This window comes from Chelonia mydas, chromosome 4, assembly GCF_015237465.2.
Source record: "Chelonia mydas isolate rCheMyd1 chromosome 4, rCheMyd1.pri.v2, whole genome shotgun sequence".
In the NCBI taxonomy this organism is placed as follows: domain Eukaryota; kingdom Metazoa; phylum Chordata; order Testudines; family Cheloniidae; genus Chelonia; species Chelonia mydas.
The window spans coordinates 81,217,199-81,232,980 of record NC_057852.1 but is presented as its reverse complement, the minus strand read 5'-3'; the positions used below and the strand labels follow the sequence as shown (position 1 = coordinate 81,232,980).

The window sequence follows — 15,782 nt, the reverse complement described above, 5'->3', positions numbered from 1 at the left end:
TCACAATGCCACTCACTCAAATATGGCCCATCCACCCCTCCATCATTTCAGCCCAAATTTGAGTGAGTGGCTTGGCACCTGGTGCACAGGGTCTCACACTGCTCAGATTTTAAACAATTATAAACAGTTGCGGTTTCTGCAACAAAATCTTGGCCTGTGATTTCCTTACAGCCTTATTTGTTGGAATATTCTCTGTGAAGCGCATGGGACTGTCTACACAAGTAAGAGATCCACAAGGTGCTCTAATTGTTAGATACTTTCTGCTGCAGAATCAACAACCCATGTTCTTGTTTTTGTGGCTCCAAAACAAATCACATTTTGTTTTGAAAACCTTTATTGTCAGAGTTGTGAAACTTATGTTTTTAAATTTAGAATCATGAAGATATTTCCCACAAACATATACGACAATTGAGTTAAGATTATATAAATTGCTTGCCATGTATGCCTCTCATTAATTTAGATTAATAAGAAAATCACTACATAATTATTAAATAATAAGGGATAATTTAAAGCATATTTGAAGACTAACATCTTCAGAGTGGTATTTTGTTCTACTGTCACTATAGTGAACGTTCAGTTATTTTGATAAAAAACTACCTTCCAAAAGCCAGCTGCTCTTGCTGTGTATGCATTTTCTTATCACTTGTACTGACTAGTAGGGTTTTCAGTTATAACTTAAGGACCATCCTGGAAATGATTTGACTTTGATTTCAAAAGCAGGAAAGAATTTCTCATTTCCATAAGTGCCACTGTTCATCAGGTAAATAATTTAACAACTTGTGAGTGCCACTCAGAGCCAATTAGAACGTGATTTACCCATCAGGGCATTAAAGGAACAGTGTTTCAATTCACACCTTTGTCTGATTTTTGTTTTGTGCTTACTGTTAATTAACATCTAAGATTACTGTAGCTGAAAAAGAATAGAGAAAAAACAGTTTCTGTATATTCAGTTTATTAACTTGACAGCATTTTGTGTATAGTCAGTTTCACTGTTTCTCCTGTATAATTAGTTTGCTTATTGTTTGATTAACTCTTAAGAAAGGGAAGAAATATTTGTAAACAGTGGTTAAAATGTGCTTTTAATTCTCCCACAAAATTGGCAAGTACAATACCCACAACTACTTTTAACTCATTTTTAAATTGACTAGACATCCAATTTCATGGTGGTCCTTTAAAATGTTGAGCCTTTATCCTCTGTTTTTTTTTTTTACAAGAGGAAAATGTTGCTTTTCTATGCATCTGCTGTAGAAACCTATTTCATAGTTTCATGCACATCCATATATATTGACTAATTGGAAATAATCATCAAAAAGTGTTGCAGTACATAGGAACAGGACTGGAAGGGTTCTCTTGAGTCTTTGAGTCCAGTCCCCTGATATCATGGGCAACCCCATCAGACCTATTTTCTCCCTCTCTCTCTCTCTCTCTCTCTCTCGCTCTCACACACACTCACACACACACACACACACATCAAGCTCCATCTTATTTGCCACTACTCCTACTGAAAGGCTGTTCCATAACCTCACCCCTCTGATGGTTAGAAACCTTCTTATAGTCTCCAGTGTGAATTTATTCATGGCCAGTTTTTATATCCATTTGTTCTTGTGCTAACAGTCCACTAACCTAAATAGCTCTTCTCCATCCTTAGTGTTTACCTCCCTGATGTATTTATAGAGCGTAATCCTATCATCTCTCTGCTTTCATTTTGGTAGGCAAAACAAGCCTGTTGTAAAATAGCATCTCTCTTCCCCTATCATCCTAACAGCCCATCTCTGCACCTGTCCCAGTTTGGAGGCATCTTTCTTGAACATGGCTGACCAGAATTGTATACAGTATTTCAGAAGAAGTCTTCCCGGTGCCTTGTACAATGGCATTGTTGCTTCCCTGTATCTACTGGAAATACCTTGCCTGATATATCCTAGGATCACATTTGCATTCTTCATAGCCGTATCATGTTGGTGGCTCATAGGCATCCTGTGATCGACTAATGCACTAATTCTGCTCATCTGTCATTTCCAACTGCTGAGTCCTAGTTTGTAGCAGAAATTCTTAGTATTCGTCCCTAAATGCATGACTTTTCACTTTGTACTATTTCATCCCATTTCTTTTACTCTAGTACTCTAGGTCATCTGATTTTTGCTATATAAAAGTTTGATACTCTGTTGATTATGCCACTTAACCTTACTCATGACACAAACTTAAGATTTTGTCATGGTTTTTTTTAGTAAACAAAACTTTTGGGAGCCCTGACCTGTCCATGACTTTTACTAAAATTAATGGGTGGAAAGAAGGGGGAGGAATGACACCTGGATCTCCATGGTGGGGACTGACAGCCCCAGCCCCACCACTATGGGGGGCACAGCCCCGGCTGAGACCAGGGGGGGTTAACCCGACTGAAGCTATGAGTCGACCATGCACAGCCCTGGCTCCGCCCTCCCTCCCCCCTCCACTGACAGCTGAAGCCAAAGTCACAGAGGTATCACAGAGTCATAGAGTCATATCTATGACTTCCCTGATATCCCGTGACTAAATCATACCCTTACTCATCTGCAAATTTCATTAGCACACTCCTACTTTTTGTGCCAATATCATTAATTAAAATAAGATCAATTCCAACATCAGTTCTTCAGGAACTTCACTAGTACCCTCCTCTAGTCGAATACCTTTTCTTTCAGTACAACCCAATGTCCTTTCCATTTTAGCCAGTTCCTACCACGTTACAATTCTTGTACTTATCCCCATTTTCTCTGTCTTAATTAATAATTTCCCTTCTGGTACCATGTGAAATCCTTTGCTGAAGTTCAGATAGATTAGATCTACCATATTTCCCGTAAGAAATCGTCTTATTAAAGAAAGATATCAGGTTAGTCTATCTACCTTTGGTAAACTCATGTTTTATTTTATCCCATTTTCCATTTACTTCCATGTCTTCAATTATTTTTTTCCTTCAAAATTTGTTCTAAACCCAGGCATAATATCAAGTGTGGTCAGGCTAACAGGTCTGTAGTTGCCCAGATCACTTTTCCCCCTTTCTTAAATATAGGTACTGTGTTTGCTATTCTCCAATCATATTGTACTACCCCTGATTTGATAGATTGATTAAAACTCCTTGCAATTTGTGGACTTTCAATTTCATGTGCTAGTTTTTTCTGGGATAGAGATTATCTGGACCCCATGACTTGAACATATTAAGTTCTTTGAGCATTTCTTCCACCTGGGATGTGGTAATTTCCATTTCTGTGCACTCATTCCCATTAGCTATCTTGTCTTTGCTCCTATGTTCTACTTTATGATCCTCATTAGAGACAGAAACAAAGTCTGTGTTTAGTTTTTTGGCCATCCTTAAATTATCTTTACTCTCTATTCCATTATCATTGCATAGTGGTCCCACTTCTTTACTTGTTCTCTTTTTATATATATGGCTAAAAACCTTTTTACCGTTTGTTTTAATTTCCTTTGCCAGATCTAACTCAGCTTGACTCTTGGCAAGTCACACTTTATCCATACACTTTCTGACCTCCAATGTGCAGCTTTCTTTGCTGATCAGTCCCATCTTCCATTCCTCGTGTTTTCTGCTTGCTTCAAAAGGATATTAAAAGTCCTTATTCATCCACGTCAGTTCAGTGAAAATACATAATCAATTGAAATAACAAAATTCCAAATTATTCTTACATAGCTGTTAGCCAGATATTTAAACTGATTAAAATAAAATTGCATGAACAAAGCAAGTCTAGAACTTCTTAATAAAGGCCTCATTTGACTTCAGTATTCTCATTGAAAATGCCATGTGTTTATCATTTCACATTCTTGGAAGAGCTAATGTCATCTCTATTGTTAATCATTTATTTTAAATTTCATGGTTTGTATAAAACACTGGTTGTGGAAACTTCGAAACTGCTGTTCTGAAGAAATATATAATTCAGATCCTGCGCATACTCAGGCACAGGCCTACTTCTGTGAGTAACACTAATCCCATGCTGAAGTGTCTGCAGGAACAGACCCTAAGCTTACTACTGTGTTTGTGTTTGCATGTACAACACTGTCGGATTTTTCTGCAATTTTAAAGGTCCTTCACCCATCTTTTGGCTTGGTTAAATTGTTTGCCTTCTTTGTTCTCCTTGATCACCGAGACTGCCGCAGACTGGTTCAGCCTTAAGTCTGTTCTAATTTAGGCCTACTAGTAATGGCCCCAATAGGATATTATGCCAGCTGGACATTGCCAGAGCATAGCAGTGTTCCTTCCTACCAAAACTTTGATATGACCCCTACCCCTAGGTTGGGAATAGGTGGCATAGAGCCACCTATGCTGGTTCCATAACTCCTCAGACACCCCAATAATGGAAAAATCTTCAACTGCTTGGTTATGACACATTTACTGACACTCTTCCTTGCTATGGCAGTGCATAGGGGCTTATGCACAAAATTTGAATATCCCAAATCTCGATAGAGGTTGGATTTGAAAACAAACATCACAGCTGGTCTTATCTCTATAATGGGCTAAACCAAACCCTGGCTCCAGTCATTTCCCAACTTTGGAGATGTTTGAATTCAGTATCAAGCTTTGTAGTTGGTACAAAGGATAATTTTGTGGCTAAGTCACTAGAATGCGACTTGAGTTCTGTGTTCTGTTTCTTGCTATCCCAAAGCCTTTCTATGAGACTTTGGGCCAGTCACTTAAGCCAAACGTTTCTAATTTGAGAGCACCTGTTTAGCCCTGATATTTCAGAAACCTTGAGTAGCTGACAGCTCCCATTGCCTACCTGTGCCCTTCAGATTTCAGTGAGAGCTTTGTGTGCCCAGCACTTCTGAAAATGAGGTGGTTTGTTTAGGTATCCAACTTTAGGTACCCAGGATTGAAAATTTTCAGCTTAATCTTGCTGTTTCCAGTTTCCATTTGTTAAATTGGGTTTAATACTTTCCTACATAACAGCTTGCTTGAAGATAAATTCTTTAACATATGTTGGGTGCTCAGATACCAAAATGATAACCATGACACAAAAAGCATATTATAAAAATAATCTCTGATTTATATTATAAAATCTAGTGCCAAAAACCCCTGAGAGAACTTACCAAAAAAGACAAGTTTTAGATAAATTTCCTAAAATATTTTTTTTAATCATAGATTCTTAGATACTAAGGTCAGAAGGGACCATTATGATCATCTAGTCCGACCTCCTGCACAACACAGACCACAGAATCTCACCCACCCACTCCTGCGAAAAACCTCTCACCTATGTCTGAGCTATTGAAGTCCTCAGTTCTTGGTTTAAAGACTTCAAGGAGCAGAGAATCCTCCAGCAAGTGACCCGTGCCCCATGCTACAGAGGAAGGCGAAAAACCTCCAGGGCCTCTTCCAATCTGCCCTGGAGGAAAATTCCTTCCCAACCCCAAATATGGCAGTCAGTTAAACCCTGAGCATATGGGTAAGATTCATCAGCCAGATACCCAGGAAAGAATTGTCTGTAGTAACTCAGATCCCACCCCATCTAACATCCTAGTCATCTCTAAAGCTAAATCTAATGAGAGTGAACTGGTATAGGTGTTTTAAAATCCTTTTGCTATCCCACTGTATTGTTTTGTTGAGTAATGCTTTCTCATATCTCAATTCAAAATTGCATCTGTTGTACAGTTTGAATGCATCAAATTATCTTTTACTTACCTGATTTCTTATCCCATTGGAATCCTTTTCTACCACCGCAGTCAGAATTTTCAGATTGCAGGAGTATAATTTGTGCTCACATGATAGAGCCATCTGAAACAAAATTGCTTAAAGAAACAGACGGAATATATTTTTATTTTACCAAACCAAAATACTTGCAAACATACACTGAAACTTTTTAAACAGAGCATTATACGTAGTTCTGTATTGATAAAGAAAGAAATCGGTTAAAACAATAAACTTCCAGTTCCCCCAGTTACACATAGTAGAAAACTGACCCAATAAATATATCCTGCAAATCTCAAATAAAGTCCTCTCAAAAGAATGTCAATCCGAAGAGATGAACAGATTAAACGATTAGTACACTAAATTGATCTATTTTAGAGGTTTTTAAACAGAATAGAATCATAGACAGTAAACTTCATCCATGTATTCATTGGGTCACTTTTCTATTTCATCATAACTGGATGAAATAAGTATGTTATAACCTAAAGGGAGAATGTTTGGATTAGTTAAAAGCAAAAAGAATATTGTTGCACTGGTTGTCTACAAGAGGTTTGAATGGTCCCAGTTTTTCAAGTGTAATTTATATTTTGTGTAGGACTCTCACCATAAATTACTGTCATGGCAAAACTACAGAAATGCATTAATTTATATATTGCCAAAGTAAATGTTTCTAGCTTATTTTTAGAGAATCGGGAAAGCAAAGATCTTTGAGCACTGCTACTGTTAAATTATGAGCTGAGAACTTTCATGGGAAAACAGCTGACGTTTTTCTTCCTCAGCCCTTCACCAATCCCTTGTACAGGGGATAGATAAACTTGTCCCTTACTGCTATGGCACTTCCCAAGCCTTGTGTTACATCAAGGACCAGGGATATACCACATAATGACTGCAGAATAAAGGGGTAGAATGAGCCCAGTCAAAGCAGACTGGAAGAAATGGCATGGAGCCTAGCTATATGCTTGGATACATCCTGTGATTGATACTCTTCTTTAATTCTGCTGCCTGAAAGGTCATAATAAACACTTGCTGGGTGGAATCTTGGTACTGGATCCTGCAAAGATTTAAACAAAAAGCTTGTTTTTAGTGGAAGTGCTCATATGTATAAAGTTAATCATGTGCATAAATCTTTGCAGCATCAGAGCCTAGTTTCATAAAATGGGAGAACTGTGGGGCCATATTACAAATCAGTGTAATCAGATACAGTATTTTCCAAATAGTATGTCATTTTGCTATGTTATAGCACTTCTATCTCAAAAAGCATTTATCTCAGTTTAGTTTTAATTCCTATCGGTGAACATAGGTTTAAATGTGTCTTAACAATATCTTCATGGTTACAGTATCAAGATTCTGTTTGGTTTCCTTTCTCTTCTGCATATCTCTCAGCTGTATACAGCTGAAAATAGAGATGTGCTCTAAAACATAGTGGAATTTAATGTGCAAGTACCAGTGGATTTTAAATGACACATTACAATGCACAGTAGTGTAGTTATAAAATTATAATGAGGTATGTGCGAACTGAGAACATCTGCTATGGGGATGACACTTACTGCAGCCAAATTAAAAATAAAACTACATGTTGTAAAAATCTCATAAAAACATCTTGACCAGATTAATTATTAAAAATATGCCCTCTGTGTTTGATATCAGCTGGGGGCTAACCAATAAACAAAAACATTTTGTAATATTCCCTTATGTTACCCCCTCTTTCATGATGCACCTTGCACTTGATATGGGTGAGCAGCTTGTGTTGAAAATATAGATGCAACTGGTCTTCGCATTTTCTTACAACAGATTCCAACTAATGCTTGAGCACCACATGAATTAGTTCAATGACACTTATATTCAAAACAGTAAGGCCTTAAATGGCACTTATGTGTATATTAGAAGAAGAAAAGAATTGGAAGTACATTTAGACAAATTTGACATCCTTGAAATTTCATTTAATTTGGGGCTGATTCAAAATCCATTAAAGTCAATGGAATTCTCCCAGTGACTTCAGGGCACTTTAGATCATGGCTTTGGTGATTTTATAGGTATCATTCTGAACTCAAAACAAGCAAGCACCATAATAAAGTGCCACTTTATAAACAGAGACAATGCTTTTATAAAGGTTTTAAAATTTAGTAAGACATTTTATTACATAACCAATTAAAACACAGACATTATTTCATTTATTAAAGGTGGGGCTGTCAACACCATCTATTATTGAAGCTTCCCAGGATTTCCCATTGTAAAACTCTGTTTTCAGTTGCTTATAATTTTGACAAATGTTAACAGTTTCGACTGAAATTTTCCATGTCTCTGCCTCATGCTGAATATTTTTGGAAAATCTCTGCCATTTCCAAGAATAAAGGTAAAGAAAAAATATGCTTTTTTGTCCATGTTAAAAGATTCTGGTGACTTTTTCTTTGAGAAGCTCTAGTGCCCTGCTCACAGACACAATTTGGAGCTGGTGCTTGAAATTTGGCAGGGGCACAGCCTTTGTATCAGGGATGTGTTTTTTGCTGTCCCTGTGAAAATCTTCCAACATTTTGGCCAAGTTGTGAGCATCTGAAAAATCACAGTTTGCACGTGCTCACTGGAGATTTGCTAGAGTTTAGCGTCTAAAAATCTCTGAACATTCCATCCATGCTGAGCATGCTCAAGCCCAGGGCTTCAGGGGACTCATCTAGACTTTCCCTGCAGTTGCTGCTGTTGGCTGTGCTGAGGCCAGAGCCAGAACTGAAAAACTGGCAGCCTGTTTCCCCTGTTTTTCAGTGCACTTTGTGCTGGCACCCAGGCAGCATGGAGGAGGAAGCTACCTGATTTGAATGCAGAGGAACCAAGAGCTGAACCTGAAGTGGGGGAGTAGATTGGGACAAGGAGCCTGAGGATATGGGAAAGACCAAGACTGAAGAGTAGTGGAAGAGGAAAAGGGAAACTGCAACTGGCAATAGGGCTGCAGGAAGCCTGGGAGTGGGAGTTGGGAGGATAGCAAAGACTAAATATACGCTATCTTTTTCATCTCAGAAGTACCCAGAGCGGGTGCTAAAATATGTTGTTATTCTAGTGACTAAACTATCAGGGTCTCCAAAAACCAATTAACCTTCAGCCAAAGATGGCTCAAGTTGAAAAATTCCTGATTCAAGCTCCGTGTAGTCCTTAAAGACAAGAACAATCAGCTTATATATTACAAAATGTGAAAGATAGGTGCACGTTAACAGTGCTCCTAGATCTGGACTAGAGGAATTCCACTGAAATGGTCCTGTGGTTATAAATATATGACTGCTCGGTGTAATTTACTATTCAACTTATTGTTGGTACACATTCAGAATCAGGGAAGGAGATAATGTATTGACAGAGTAAAGGATGAACTTTGTTTCTGACCTTGGCTGTCTGGAATGCTGAGCCGATGCAGTAAACAGTTTCTCTCTCCACCTTTTAAGAACATTAAGAGCTGTTAACAAAGAAAAGACTGATGTTATGCATTCTAGAATTTTAACTCAGTGAGGCACGCATGCCAATTTATCCCCCAAAATGCAATAATCAGCAAGTCAGATGAATGAACAAAGTATTCAAGTATTTTTATATAAAAGATGGCGAGAGAGAATGAAATAAGATGACCAGATGATAAAACATTTATCCCCAGCAGTAGAAATATATTATGGCTTCTCACAGGTGGAGAAATCAGAAACAAGAGAGAGAGTAAATTCCTCTGATCGGTAAGAATAAATGTAATAATTATCATGCTGACTCGAATTCATTTACATGCTATAGTAAGAAATTACTTTTGAATAGAAAGTGTAAGATCAAAGTGTGGGAGATCCTGAGCAGTTACATGGATAACAGAGACTGATCTATATTGGAGACAGTTGGAGAGAGGAGCTCTTCTTTAGATAAACAGCGAAAATAAAAAATAAACATAATTTAAGAAACATTTGACACAAAAGCCTTTATTTTTGTTATTCTCTGTCAAGAGTTCCCTTTCTTTCATGCTGCTATAGGCTTTTGCTATGAAATCAGGATAGAAGGGACTTGAAATGATGTCCCAGTATTTCTAACAATGCCTGGCAGGACAGACATATAGCAGCATTCTGACATCATGACCATTTAGCCAGGGACTCTAGTAGTGCACTCCTGAAAGTTGCTGTCTTCCTAGCATCCAAAATAACAAAGATCAAAAACTGAAGTGTACTTTTTTCCTACCCTGCACACAGTATTTTCTTTGCCTTTTCAGTTCTTTTCTCTTCATTTAATGGAGATGTGGATGAGGCTCAATTCTATATATTTTCAAAACAGCTTAACATCTTGCGCAATCTGAGTAACATTTGTTAGATTTACTATTTGAAAATGGTCTAACATGATTTTCCCAAGACCACATTGTCAAAATTGATCATGAAGGATGACATGGCTACTGAACCAGAAAAAGACTAGAAAAAATGATTAGGCTGTTCAAACCTTTTGGCGAGACCTGATTGTAGTCTTTGGAACATGTTGATTAGCGTATCTGTACATTTAAAAAAAGACTATCATTCCAACCCAGGAGTCACCATACCTGCCTAACTAAGTAGTTTGTCTATTTTGATGTCCCGTCTCTAGAAGCTGCATATTCTTGATGCTTCCCAGGAAGGCACAAGTTCATAGTTTTTCCTGTTCTCCATAACAAAATGTCACTGGAAATCTTAAAAGAAAGGCATAGTTGAACCTGGTGCTTGCTGCTGATTATAGGGTGGCCAGGTGTCTGGTTTTCGACTGGAAAGTCTGGTTGAAAAGGGACTTGACGGTATCCAATCTACTGAATGGACACCCAAAGGCTGGTTATTGCCGGTGGGGGAGACGGGAAGGCACCGAATCATCACCCGTGTCAGCCCTACTCAGCCGGGGCTGCCTCCGACCTGCATTGGGTGGCTGCAGCTCCCAGCCCCGGCTCTGCAAGTGAGTCCCTCCCGACTCTCGCAAGGAGGGGGGAGAGGAGAAGAGCAGGGAGTGATGGGGGAGGGATAAAGAGTAGTGAATGGGGATGGGGCCTCAGGAGGAAGTGGTGGGGCAGTGGTGGGGCCTTGGGGGAAGAGGCAGGGCAGTGGTGTAGTCTGGGGGAAGGGGTGGGGCAGAGGAAGTTCCAGCACTCCTGCTGGAGTGTCCAGTTTTTGTATATTACAAAGTTGGCAACCCTACTGATGGAACACTTTCAGAACTGAAAGAGTGTTGGGGGATTTAGATAATTAAAAGGATGGCAATGGATCTGACTTTATGCTCTGATTTCATATGCAGTGATTAAACAGTACATATTCTGTGCCTTACTAAGATTCTTTATAATCCAGCATTAAAAATCTACATTAAAATAAGTCTTAAGAATGAACAACTTATCTTACGAAATTCAATAAAAATAGAATTTGAAAAGGAATACACCAGGAAAATAAAAATAAAAAAAAGATGGATCTCTAAAAACATGTGAACGTGAATTTTTGGACTGTAAAAGCTGACATCATAATATTTTTTAAAACCCTGCAAGGTGAATACATTTCCTGTGATCTTTTGCTCCCTTCTCTTAGCAGCTGATAGATTTCTTACTTATTTTATGGCTGAAAGGGCTAGCAGATACCATTAAGGCTGTAATGAGCTCCTCAGTGGAAATTTATCATCTCTCTCTCACACATTTGACTATGATGTCGTTTCCCTCATTCTGTCCCATATCTTATAGTTTTCCTTTTATCCTTTATCTAACCCTTTCTCCTTTTCCCAACCAGTCTTTATACATTGATTGAAACAAATCTTATTTGTCTGAGCAATCTCTGTGGGGTTGCCTATTCTTTTTTGAAATTTCCAGAGTTCCATTGTTTCTTAGAGTATTTATTTAGTACTGTTGTTATCATTGTAATGCACAGGAGCCCTAATCATGGACCAGGACCCTTGTGCTGGGTGCTGTACAACACAGAACAAAAGACCGTCCCCTTCTATAAGACAAAAGACAACAGATAGAGACAGACCAATGAGGGAATACAAAGAGACCATGAGATGATATTGGTGAGCAGGATAGGCAGTGGTCTCAGCACACCAGTGGCCTATTGAGGCACAGCGTGCATCTACCTCTTATTGTCATTTATTACAGGAGTGCTTAGAAGCCTCAACCAAGATTGAGGCCCAATTTCTTGTGTACACATAGTAAGAGACAGTCCCTGCTCTGAAGTGGTGCAGGTTGAAAACAGAGCTGCATAGAAAGAGGCCATCACCCTCCTGCTCCATGACGTTTATATGCAGTCCCAAATATTTTTGCTGCAACATTGCTTTTGAAGTTTCATATCTATTTCTCAGTTCTCTGTCATCCCTTGCTCTCTTTCAGAATTGCTGCTTTCCAGGTGCCTCGTTCTCATTCAGTATCTGAGTTTTGGATTGTTCTCTTCAGGTGATTACCTTGCATTTTTGTAAGATGCACTGCACTTTGTTGTTTATTCCCCAGATTTCTAGTCTTGGCAGGTCTCTCTTTATTACTTCTCTGTCCTCACTGGTGTTAAAAACACTATTCAGTTTAATGTCATCTGCATGGCATTTACCTCTTATTCCAGATCATTAAAGAAGATGTTAAATAGGAAAGAACCTAAAGGAGACAGTTGGAGATTAAAAAGTAGGAGATGAGCAGACTGAAGAATAGGAGAAAGGGAGACCTTAAAAGCATTCAGACTTAAAACCAAAGCTCAAAAAGTTTTGAGGTTCACGCAGCAAGTATAAGTAGTTAGTAGTAACTGTTTTTAATCATGTGAGTTTAACCACTGTGCCAAGTATAATTTTCTGAATCATGTTTTCTTTGGCTATTTATACTGGGGAAGAATAGTAGCTCTTTTGCTTTAAATAGGGGTGAGGCATGTAGGACTATATTAGGTATGAAACCAGTAGACAGCAGAGTGCATACCAGTTGTGTAAACAGTAGAAGCCTGGTCATTTTTAGTTGCCTTATGTGGAACAAAAGAGCAAATGGGGTCAAATAGCCCATTAGTATTAAAGTGAAAATTGGAGGTTACATAGCATTGCTGAGAATTTCCAGAAGATGTAGTAAACACTTTTCGAAAAAGTTGCAAAACTAATATTACATGAAACATAAGTTTGTTTTGGTGTATTGTGTATCAGCGGTTCAGCCATGTCTTGACAGGAGAGCATTATGTTACAGTTGCTAAACTCTCCATCTTCTTTCTGTCAACACTTTACCTAAATTCAAGTAACTTGAGTGGTACTATACTTGTGATAAATGCCACTTATGATTCTCTAAAGTTGGCACAGCACAAGCTAAGAGCTACTGATGACAGTACAGTACAAATAAATATTTTAAAATGTTTTTAGTGTTTTTAATTGAGCTTGACAAAAGGAAGACAGAAGATGTCATATCTGGGTTACATTTAGACATCCGAGTACACATTCTGATTCATTCTGGTATCATGGGCTAAGCATTAACTTAAATGCTCAGGATTTATTGTTCTGAAAAGAACCCCTGATAGATCTTATTTGTTTGTATTAAAGCACAATTCCATATAGCTAATTAGTTTGCTAATGGATATTAGACTATAGAAAGAAAGAAAGAGAAAGATCAAAGGGTGGGAGGCAGAGAATATACAAATATTCTAATGAATGTCTACTAAGTCAATCTTAGCTGATTTGTGCTAAATTTAGAATAAATTAACTGTACACATTTGACCGTTGTGGAATACAATAACAATCTTACATACATAATTTTTGTTTTTATGGACCAGTTAGTAAAAACCTGTCACCTTTTTAGTGACCATGGTATGCCAGTTGAGTTTTCATTGTCCAGTCTTGCCTGACCCTACACATATTGGTCTAACGCTATAGAATGGAGCTAGTGCTACCCAAAGTGACTTAGGGACATGTGTATTTTGTAAAGGAAAGGCAAAGAGGACAGAGCAAGTAATACCTATAATGACGTCTTGGTGAAAGCACATCACTCTCATTAGTCCTCACAGAAGTAGTGTGAATAGAGAGACAAAAAGATGTCTATAGAGAGGAGGAGTTATAATTAGAAATGTCTATTTATGGATGTTTTATTTTCACATATCTTATCAGTTCCATACTCTGCAGGAGGGAGCCCAAATCCAAAGTACACTGAGATGCATAAATGTTGAAACTGCTAATGCTGCCTATTGATAATACATGAGAACTGGAAATGACCGATAGTTTGCAAAATACCAGTATACAACTGATGCAAATAAGCAGCTGTTATGTTCCTACTGTTTGTGCTCATTACTATGAGCTAATGAACCAGTTTTATTATCCTCTGTGTAGTGAGTTTTAAACCCTGGTGTAGCTACATTCATTTTTGCCCAAGAATTGGTTGTATGATGTCTTTCTTTTATTTAGACTTTGGGGAATAAACATGATAGGTGAAATTTTCAAAAGCACCTGACTCCCATTTTCAAAAAGTAACGAAAATCAGTGGGGTTTAGACTCCTAAGTCACTGAAATTCCTTTGTAAATTTTACCTGTTAATTTTAAACATAGTTCTCCAACATACAAAGCACTTTCAGCCCCTACTCTTTTTGTGAAGTGTTTCCTTATGCATTAACATGGGTGGATGCTCACATTGATACAATACAACACTCTTGAAGATTCTTTTGTATTGTCATGGTGGATTTATTCTGATACTAAGCCTATGTTCTTGAGGGACATTGAGAAATATCTTGGACCCAGGAGCTTGTGGACCCATGCCACCTAAATATGCTGGACTGTTTTGTTTCTCATAGTTTTTATTAAATTAGTGAAATTACATTAAATTATGGGCCAGATTCTCTGCTGGTATAAATTGGCATAGTGCCATTGAAGTCAACAGAGCTGTGCTGATTTACACCAGCTGAGGAGGCCCTAGATGTTTAGTATATTTAATTAATTAAACCTTTGAAGAAGAGCAATCACCTCCCTGTGATAATTTCTTTGGCATTCCAGAAGAGGGCTCAAAAAGATTGGTTGTTTCATGTCAGTGACAATGCTGATCCTTCCCTCTGCCTGTATTAAAAGCTAAATATTATTCTATTCATTTGTAAAAGAACTAGGTACCTACATTTAAGGCCCTTTAAACATCCCGACCTTCCTACACATCCAGACTTATAGCTGATTTCCTGCCCTGCAGAGTGAATTCCATTGACCAACAGTGAGTTCCTGTTAAACCACATACATTCCCAGGCCTCTAAAAATACTGTGTATGATTTTGTGTAATTAAAAACATAGTGGGAGCATGACAAAATAGAAAAGGGCAAGGAAATATAGAACAATATTTCAGGCCAATAACATAAGGAGATTGCTTTTATTCAAAAATCTTTTTTGTTTCTTTTATTTATTTTTCAAACAATAAAAAATAATGAAAAGCACTAACACCATAAACTCCTGACTGAATTTCTAAATAAAATTTCCTTTACTGGGAAAGCTGTAGGCAGACTCTGAATGTAAAAAATATTTTATTCATGTCATTCTGTTTCCTTCTGCATCTGTAAAAATAGTCAGTAAATTGCACATAACCCTGTCGGTTTGTATAGCTGTCTTGAAATTTTCTCCCTCATGCTTGCATATGGTTTATTTTCAGAAATACATCCTGAAATTCCCCATGTTACTTAAAGTGTTTGAGATACATCTTGAGGGAGGGGGGAAATAATAAGTGAGACAGTAACTGCAGATTTTGAATTTAAGTACAAAGGTCAAGATCAACTTGTTGTTTTTTCAGTGCACAGCTAGTCAAATTCCTTGATAAACTGTTCTTTGAAATGAAAATAAAGTGAAGGAGGAGAGAAGACAAAACTCTGAGGTCATCAGCACCATGCAATGGCTTGAGGCATTTGTGGTTGTTGGTTTTTTAGCAAGTGGTACTGTATACTGTAATTGAAATAAGCCAATTTACCTAGAAGACCTTTAAAAACTCAATTCAGGGTAATACCAAAAGGACAGTCAATTCATTTTCACTGAATCTCAAAGTAAAGAATGCCCCCATAGAAGGTACCATATTAAGTAGTCAAGGGAAAAAGAGTGACTTTCAACAGTAAATGTGTTCATTATGAGAAGCCCCTACACTGTGACTGCCTAACACCTATGTGATTATGTGGTAAAATATGGTCCTGCTTGTCTAGGAGTCCCATATCACAGTTAT

General features: G+C 37.9%; 1 protein-coding gene across 4 annotated transcripts in view; it reads left to right on the top strand.

Annotated features, from left to right (window-relative positions):
* Window positions 1-15,782, top strand: part of SORBS2 (sorbin and SH3 domain containing 2) — a 273,664-nt gene that overhangs the window by 109,174 nt on the left and 148,708 nt on the right. The window contains exon 1 of one of the 4 annotated variants that reach the window (XM_043546102.1): window positions 12,002-12,047. The exons of the other annotated variants lie outside the window; for them this stretch is intronic. The gene's annotated coding sequence lies outside the window, so the exon portion shown is untranslated. Of the gene's footprint in view, window positions 1-12,001; window positions 12,048-15,782 lie in introns of those variants that run through there. 4 annotated transcript variants of the gene reach the window in all.